At 40.2% G+C, this 9,739-nt stretch overlaps 1 pseudogene; it reads left to right on the top strand.

Annotated features, from left to right (window-relative positions):
* Window positions 1-629: 629 nt before the first annotated feature.
* LOC144224484 (UPF0711 protein C18orf21 homolog) overlaps window positions 630-9,739 on the top strand; it is a 158,638-nt pseudogene continuing 149,528 nt past the window's right edge.

Below are 9,739 nucleotides of genomic sequence, written 5' to 3'. Positions count from 1 at the left end.
GGCTATTTTATGCCCTGTGGTCAGAACAATCCATAAATGGTAGGCTTCATATTTTAAGTATTTTGAAAGAAGTCCCAGAGAGTCTTGATTAGAAGACTGTATTGTTTTGCCTCCTTGGGACATAGGCAATTAGCATTATCTGGTAAGTTGCTAACTCGCTATGTATGTAAATGAGCCACATCCTGGAAACTCAAATGAATCAAAGACCAGACCTGCAAACATCTCTGCCTTCATGGAGCAGGTTAGAAATGCAGGTTTTCAGATCTCCTCTCCAGATTGCTGAATCAAAATCTGCATTTATAAAAAGATCCCTAGGCACTTCATGAATACATGCAATTTTGAGAAGCACTTATCTCTTTAATCTCTCAGTGCCTCTATTTCCTCACCTATAAAATGGATATTAACTGACACTTGCTACTTACTTGCTTCAGAGCAAAGGGGGATTAATGTCATAGGGGCTGGGTGGTTTTTTTTTTCCCTTCCCTAGAAACTGCCTCTGTAAAACAGAACACTGGAGAACAGTTTCATTCATTGGCAGAGGCAATGACTGGACATTCTCTGGAAGAAGTCCGAGGATTCCTTCCTAGATAATACATCTGTCCTTCATCCAAACTTCACTTCATGGCATAATGGCTCCAGAAACAGTGGAGCCGTTCAATGGACTGCTTTTGGAGAAACGACAGAAGCCAATCCGAATGAAAACAGTTTCCCTGATCCCTGTCTTGGCCGTCAAGCATGAACACCATCACTCTGTGGGTCCCATGGTTCCTGGAGTCTGCTGCCGCGCCATCTGCGGAACAACTTGCAGACCAGGAGCCAGACTGGCTAAGACTAAGGCAAGAAGGCAATGGGGAAAAGAGCCCACCGAGAGCCCTGAGCACACTAGGGTGCAAAGCAAGGGACTTCCCTGGGTGGCCTCCCGGCCTGATCCCACATCATTACCCTCTTGGCCTCTGTACACCTTCACTCTTCCCTTTGCCTCTCTCCTTCTATACTAGGTCAAGATTAGAAAGGGGGTAACTCTGGGAGGGTGGACTGCAACCATCAACAAAAAACAAAAGATTAAAGGAAATCACCCTCCAAAAGAAGGCCCCATAGCTTTCAAGGGAAAGGAACTGTCGCTAGCACAGTTTGTTTTCTCTCCATCTCCCTCCCTCTGGTTCACACAACAGGATAAAAATCAAAATACAGAGGAAGAGAGAAGTGGAGGTAAGACAGGCTCGGGCATTGCCTACCCCAGTCAACCACAGTTGCCTCCATAAACCTAAAGAAGCAGGGTGGGTCTTAAATGCTCAGAAACTTTCCAGACACCCACTAGAAATTATAGTTCAGTGAAGGCCAGAGTTGACACTACCATTTTGCCTAAAGCATATCCTGAAATACCTCTAGGGGAAGAGTTGTCTTTTGGGCGTTCAAAGGTTATGGAGGTAGTGTGAGTCCTCCTATGTGTCATCTGTAAGTTGGGATTTTCCATTTGAATTTGGGCTCTTAAGGTTCTTCCCGATATGACATATTGGAAGCTCCCGTTGCCTTTTTCTTGGTGCTAAATAGCATCCTGAGCCTCCAACCTCCCACCCAAGGCAGCGTTATCACATCCTTGGACAGACCTGCTGGCTATTAGCAGCCATGCAGCACTCACTGGGCCATCTTCCACCATGCTTGCAACAACCTATAAGGGATGTTGTGGAGACAGAAATAGAGGCTCAGATAAGTTAGTGGTGTGCTCCCAGCCACAACAACAAAAAAGAAGAGAACGCAGGCACCCAGGCCAGGCAAGCTCCAAACCAAGCTATCTGCTAAGAAGGACAAAAGGTTCTCTCCTCAACTTCAGCAGTGAACTTTCTCATTCATTCATTTCTGCTGTGTGCCTCCCTACAATGGCTGATTCAGGGCATGCTGCAGGATCCAACTCTGATCTCCTTTGCTCTCTCAGAATAGGTAGGAGAGCAGGGTGTTTACAAGCATGTGCTGTTAAGGGTAAAAAGCTTGGGTCTGAACCTCAAATCATTCACATTCTAGCTACAGGATCTTATACTTCACCTCTCTGTACCCGACCCACACCCATAAAGTTGCCATAGTAGCACTTTATCTCATGAGGATAAGATACAAAAACCATACAGAGGCACCTGGGTGGCTCAGTCCCTTAAGTGTCTGACTCTTGGTTTCAGCTCAGGTCATGATCTTGCAGTCGTGAGGTCCAGCCCTGTGTCAGGCTCCATGCTATCAGTTCAGAGTTTCCTCTCTCCCTCTCTCTCTGCCCCTCCCTGGCTCACTGGTGCCCTCTCTCTCAAAATAAACTTTTTAAAAAGATACAAAAACATATATAATCTAAATAAATATATTCCAAGCTTAAAACCTAAAACAGCACCCAGCACAAAGAATTTATATAATAAATGAAAACTGTTCTCCTTCTCTTCCTCTTCCTCAAAATTCAAAGACTGTCATGGTATTCACAGAGCAAGGGAAAGCCCTCATTATAGTTCAGGATACCACACAAAGCATAACACGGAGGCCACCGTTCTTTGGCTCATACATCAGATCTGTCCCACTCCACCTTTAGTTCTCAATGGACTTAAGACAAAAGGGATATAATGCATTCTTGGCAGTTTTTCAAAGCATGGCAGAAGTGAGTCGGGTTTATAAGATTAATTCTTTTCTCTCCAGGCAGTGGGTCAAATCAGAACCTTCACTCAACCAACCTGGTGGATAATCTCCCTTTATTACTTTCAATCAAACTAAGTGTCTGCAATCTGTACAATGGCCACTAATTTACTGGGAAAAAATAATTTGTGGAGCATGATTATAAAAAAAGATGAGACAGAATACAAAGTCCAGACTGGATAAGCATCCTGCAAGTTTGCTCCTATATCAATGCATAGAAAGCCTCCATGACCCAAAATGCATTAAGGACATACGGCTGATCTACTAAGCCAAAAATGAAAGATAGAAATGAACACTGTTCACAGATCAGTTCCTTATTTAAATAAGGGAAACAGCCTATCAGTTAAATTCAGACCCTTTGTTACACTCACATGGAGTGATCCGTTGCTTGTACAAGTTTAACATGAAAAGGTTTTATTGTGTGAAAATGAAAACCTTTTTTTTTTTAAGATAACAAAATTCTAGTTACATAACTAGACAACATCACACAGCCGTCTGGATTGTGGAAACCACTTTCTTCCTGTGATGTATAATAAGGCATGGGGTTCTTCTTCCTTTGATTAATTTCAGAATATTGCACAGAACCTGAATAATCCCTAAGACAGCAAAGGAGAGAAGGAGAGGCGATGGGCAATGATAAAAGTGTAGTAATGGAGCAGAGACTGTGTTTCATCTGCTGTAGAAAAGCACCCCCACCCTTGCAAACTAATTTCATTTTGGCAAGTACTAACCACAATAAGGGTCAACATTCAAAAATGTCCTTTGGCTCTGGAGCTTAAATTATATGCACCAAGCCTGAGCAATGCAAAACAAAAACTATGAGATGTCGCCATGACTGTGATCAGATATATAACATAGCCTGAAAGTGCACATTTCCCTTTTTTCAAATCACAGCAGCCATTATTTATACAAGTACTGAATATGGAAAAGGCTCTGACAAATTTACAGTGTTGTTTGGATGGATTAGGATGGCGGATGATGGATGAGGGAGACAGAGGATTCCCTTATTAAAGCATCAAATTCTTCTCTAAATATCAAATAGACATCTGAGCCACTATGGCACTGCTTCATACTCAAAATGAGATAAACTGAACATGTTACATGTTTTTGTTTAATAGAAAAAGGCAGAATTTTCTCCTAATACATATTGTTAATTTGTACTATGGCATCAGGTACCTTTCCTCTTCTGCATAATGTGGACTTCAACATACATGCCGATCAAACAAGAACAGATGTGACATTTCACAAATACACATGAATTCTTGCAAAAAGTGAGCAGCAGTAATCTCAAGCACATTATTCTAAAATTTTAGTAAATAATTTCAGTGGATATAATCTTCCAAATGTATTTCTGGTGTCTTTCTTGACAGGACAGTAGCTCTAAAGGGAAACTCACCACTCACTGTATTAGTTCTTTTTTTAATACTGAGCCCAGATAACAATATACAGCAAGTCGGAAGCGCTGCAGCACCCACTAGTGGACAGCCTGGAGTCACAGCTGCATCCTGTCTCCGCGGAGTAAAAAAAACCGAGTATAATAAAATAAAAAGCATCTGTTTTAAAAACCATTTACGTCACCATTCACTTCTTATTTTATCTGCAATGATGAGAGAGCCAGGGGCAAAGAGAAAAACTTTCTTCTGCATGCTTCAACTTTTCCTTCATCTGCTCCTATTGGAAAGCCAACTGTACACAGAGAAACAAATTTGGTGGCACTCAAGATACTTTTTAAATTAATAAAATGGTCTGTGTCTAATGAATACTGCCCTAACAGAGTTAAAATCTAACATGTGAAAGTTTTTTCTCAAATAAAAAGAAATGCCTCTTAACAGTTCCAGTCAATCCTACCCCAAATTACTCCTGGTCTGTTGCAAATTGCTAGCACAGCCTTCTTTAGTAGTAACAGATCTTGTCTACTCAGAGCCTGTTAATGACATCACTGGGAATGGGTCCTTCAGTATTAGCACAATGTAATATGCAATCCAACAGCAATCCGATTATAATTTACTAGGCAACAATGTTTACATATTGCAGGTGTTAAGAGTTCTTTTCTTTTTTAATTAAAAACAAGCCTCATTTTGTATTTTAATTTTTCTGTTTAAGAAGTGATTAAGTCTCATAAAAACCTATCTTTGACAGATAAGTCAAAAGTTATTAGTTTAACTTGATTTCTGAGTAATTCATAGACATTTAAGTACCTACATTAAGTTTGTTTGAAAGAAATGTGAGACATCTATAAAACTTCATTCATAAAACCATACAACAAAAGGTACCTAATTCAAGTTAACCCAAGACATCTTAGCATGCGTATGTTGGAAGAACAAAACACAAGCCATGGAAACCAAGGCTATAAAATAACCATTTTCAAGATTCTAGAAGCATCTAGACCTGTAAGTAGACATATGTGAACTGGAGGTATTGCAATTTACCAGCAAATCAGCTGGGGTTTATTGCTGACTTTATCTGATAGACCACTTCAGTGGGAGGAATCGGCATTACCGAGAATACATGATGAAAACTAAGGGCACAGCCAGAAAGTTCACTCCTTAGTTCCCGTTCTCTCCGTAGTTAAACCTTTCCCCACCAGGCCCTGCCCCCAGCAGCTTTGAAACTCATCCATGGCCCACAAGGAGATGTCGCCTTACTGCAATAAAAGGTGCCATGGGGGCAAAAATAGAAAGGGGTTGGAGGAAACTTTTCTAAGAAAAGATCTTCCAGGTAACGGAAGGAGATCATGTTTAAAATTGGTTTCGTTTTGCTTTGCTTGATAAAGAGCTAATTATTTGGATCAAACACCAGCATAATCCACTTCTCCCTCAGCTAAGAGCAGCCAGAACATTGACAGGACAGCGACACGGGAGGCAGCAGCATGGAGCTGCCTCCTCTCTGCTTTGCCTTTGCATTTTGTTCCCGATTCAGAGCAATTAACTAGTCAAACAATTTCACAGGCTGTCGGTAGAGAATATGGTGAAGGAAATAACAAAACACACGTGAGGGATGGGGAAGTGAATATGGATCTCAGTAGCATTCCCAAAATGCCATTCCCAATTGCAACGTGAGGTCTTTGAAGAAACAAAAACAAGCAGTAAATGACCTATGATTAATACCAATAAACTGGCCTTCTGCCTTTAAGAGACACTCCAATGGGGCTTCCACAAAATTAATACAATTTTATCTCAGCACCAGGTTGCAATATGGGCACCAAAAATAAGACATTTTTACTTAAAACAACATATATGTATAATCAGTGGGAGCTCTTTGGCTAACATACGGTATAGTTTTTTAAACACACTTCAAGGATGTTTTACTGATCAGAGACTGTTTACCAGTGTCAGTCTCTCTTCCTTAACTAACCTTTGTTTTCAAGCCCTTCCCTAAAGATATATTTTCTCGGGATGTCTTTCCGTACCATATGCCAAAATAAAGATATTGCTGTAAGTAATGCCCTAAGGACTATTCCTGACATGGTCTTCCATGGAATACTAATGACATTGATGTTCATAGGTACTCTTTGAAAAAAGCAAGAGTTGGGACGTCTGGGTGGCTCAGTCCCTTAAACAAACATCTGACTTCGGCTTAGGTCATGATCTCACGGTTCATGTGTTTGAGCCCTGCATCAGGCTCTGTGCTTACAGCTCAGAGCCTGGAGCCTGTTTCGGATTCTGTGCCTCCCTCTCTCTCTGCCCCTCCCCCATTCATGCTCTGTCTTTCTCTGTCTCAAAAATAAATAAACTATAAAAATTTTTTTTAATGAAAAAAGCAAGAGTTTGATGAACAAGTGGATTTGGAAAACATTGGTTTAAACAGTTTTATTCCTACAAATATTTTAAGAAACTTGAATATGCCATAAACCTCCAATAAGTTAGAGTATGTCCCAGGAAGCTCACTTCAAGAGAAAGTACACACAGGAAAATACCAACTCAAATCCAAGATATTTTAGTACAAACCTAACAATACAATGGTGATGTTGGAGCAGCAGGTAACCTCCAAGAAGCATAGCACAATTCTCTAAACTTTATTGACTTTAACTCAAAACAACCCCATGAGGCTTCCCGCTTTACATATGAGGAAGCTGAGATATGAATAAGTTAAGCATCTTTCCCAAGCTAGTGAGTGGTGGAGTGTGACGTGAACCCAAGCACTTTGGAGACAATGGTCCAAGCAATGGCACACTGCCACTAGAACACAGAAAGCAAATGGGTCCAGGAAATAACTGTACACTCACAATGTGTACGCACCTTACTCAGACCTGCTGCCTGGGTCTCAGCCTCCAATTCCTCGTCTTCTACCCTGCCCCCATCACAGGAGCCAGACTCCAGCAGTGAATGGACTGACTAGAAGGATGGGCAGGGATCCCCATATTCGCAGTGCCCTTGTCCATGGGCTGCCAGAGCTGCTCTATCCTCATCACTGACTGGGAGGCTCTTTACTGGGCTGAGGACACAGGTGGGCACCGGAGCAGCAAGCACGCGCTTCTAGAAAAGCATTCTGATCGATCCACACACACAGATGCCAGAAGAGAGATGTCTGAAGACTGAATGAAAGACTTGAGTATGCGGAGAGCTATACGTTGTTCATGGACAGGAAGATTTTATTTCAAGTTGGTAATTGACCTTAAAACAATCTAAAAATTAAATACAATGCCAATCAAAACCCCCAGCAGGGCAGTTCTTAGCAGCTGACAAGCTGACTCTAAAAGTCACATGGAAGCAAAAAGTTAAGAAATAGGCAAGACAATTTTTAGAAGGAAGAATTCATAAGGGCGGGAGTCTCACTCACCAGATAACAAAGCTTATCACAACAGTACAGTAATTACAACCATCTATTATTAACATACAGACATGGAAAACTTGCAACAGTCTCATACCTGTACGGGGACTTGGCATATGACAGAACTGCACTGCAAATCAATGGGACAAATGATGGACCATTTAAGAAATGCTGCTAGACATTTAGAAAAATAGAAAACTAGATCACCTTCTCCACAAATGAGGAAAAGTATTGCACATAGATTACATACTTAAAACATGAGAAGGCAAAATCATCCAAACTCAACAATCAAACATGGAAGAATATCTTTCTGACATCCCAATAGGGAAGAATTTCTTTAACAACACACAAAATGTACAAACTATAAAGGTAAAGGCTGAGAATTTTGGTTGTACAAAACTTTACAACTTCTATATGACAAAATGCACAAAGAACAAAGTGAAAAGACAAATCACACAGCAGATGGAGATATTTTCCACACATATAATTAGCACAGTATTTTGATCAGAACATATGAAGAATTTCTACACATTTATAAAGAACCTTGATAGAAAAAAATGGGCAGAGAAAATGAACAGGAAATTAACATAAGAATTCCAAATGAACAGTAAATTTATGAAATGATGTTCAAATTCACAAAAATGCAAATTAAACAATACTAAAAAGTCATTTAAGCCCATCAAATTCAGTATTTAGCAGAACACTATAGAACAGATCAAATAAAAGAGTAAGTTATTTCTAAAAGCTTAAGCACAGATAAGTCTCAAACCTATAATGTTGAACAAAATATAGGAATTTATGTATATTTAAATGATTATTTATATACATAAATAAAAATATTTATGTATTTGAAACAACAATGAAAATGCTCTTGGAAATTATATAAACAAAACTAGAATAGTGGTTACCTCTAGGAAGGTAGAGAATAAATGAGGGTATCTGTAATGTCTTTTTTTTTTTTTTAAGTGAAGCAATAGATATGGCAAAGAACTTTTAAAGCTAGGTGGTGGAGAATGAGTATTATTTTTGTATTTTATTTCAAATATTTCACAGGGCACCTGTGTGACTCAATCGGTTGAGCATCTGACTTTGTCTCAGGTCACAATCTCATGCTTCATGGGTTCGGGCACCATGTCAGGCTTTGTGCTGACAACACAGAGCCTGCTTGGGATTCTCTCTCTCTGCCCCTACCCTGCTTGTGTTCTCTCAAGAATAAACATTTAAAAATTAAAATATCTCAGAATTTAAAACCTTAAAACATTTTGAAGACTCAAGAAAATGTGGTCAACACAATTATCTGTCCATTAGGCTGACCAGGAGGTTTTGACCTTCCAGTCTTAGCACCTAAAAGAAATTAAGCTGCTTCAACAACAGTAGACAGTCTCTCACTAAAATATCTTGGGATTTGATGACCTTTGGAGAACTCTGTAATAAGGATCTTTGTTTCTAAGAGGTATTCTAGAACTCAACAATAAATGGGCCCAGGTGAAAGGAAAGCAATGGCCCTAATAAGAGGATGAGCAAGAATGTGAAAAGGATAGCTTTGAACTTGGCAACCTGGTGAAGAGTGTCTCATCATGACCCCAAAACTGCTTTCCTTCAGCCACAAACTAACTACGTGTTAATAGACATGTGACTTAAACTCTCTGAGCCTCAATTCTCTTCTCCAGAAAACAGCAGGGCAGGAAGGCAATAAAAGGATTATTATAAAATTATCGCACAAATTTAAATATATACTGATATGTGTGATGGTGCTTATGGCAAACTCTTTTTACCAAAGATGAGTAGCAACAATATACCCCATCCCAAATGTTATTCTAACAATGTAGCAGCGACACTCCTCTACAGACAGAAGGCAAAACACCTTCTGCCTTTGTTCTCTGTGGTGCACACTCATCCTTGGAATTCAGCCAACATGTTGTGAAGAAGCCAAATACCACATACAGACACCATATGCAGATGTTCTGGCCACAGCCCTTGCTGAGGTCCTGACACCAGCATCAACCACCAGACTTGTGAATGAGCAAGTGTTCCAGTCACCAGCTATCCAGCCATCCCGACCAATAGTGACAGAAGCAGAAATGAGCTGTCCTCATGAAGCCCTGCCCGTATTGCAGGTTCATGAACAAAATGAACGTAACCATCCTTCTGAGATTCTAAGCACTGGGGTGTCTCATTTCATAGCAACAGATAAGTGGGGCAGTGCTTTCTACATCATTATTAAATTATCCTCACAGGCAAAAGAAGGGGGTATCCTGTGTTGATGGACTGTTACCTAATGTTTCTTCTTAAAACAGCCCCCTTTTTG

This window comes from Crocuta crocuta, unplaced genomic scaffold (genome assembly GCF_008692635.1).
Source record: "Crocuta crocuta isolate KB4526 unplaced genomic scaffold, BGI_CrCroc_1.0 scaffold152, whole genome shotgun sequence".
Classification (NCBI taxonomy): domain Eukaryota; kingdom Metazoa; phylum Chordata; class Mammalia; order Carnivora; family Hyaenidae; genus Crocuta; species Crocuta crocuta.
This window is presented reverse-complemented; position numbering and strand designations above follow the sequence as displayed.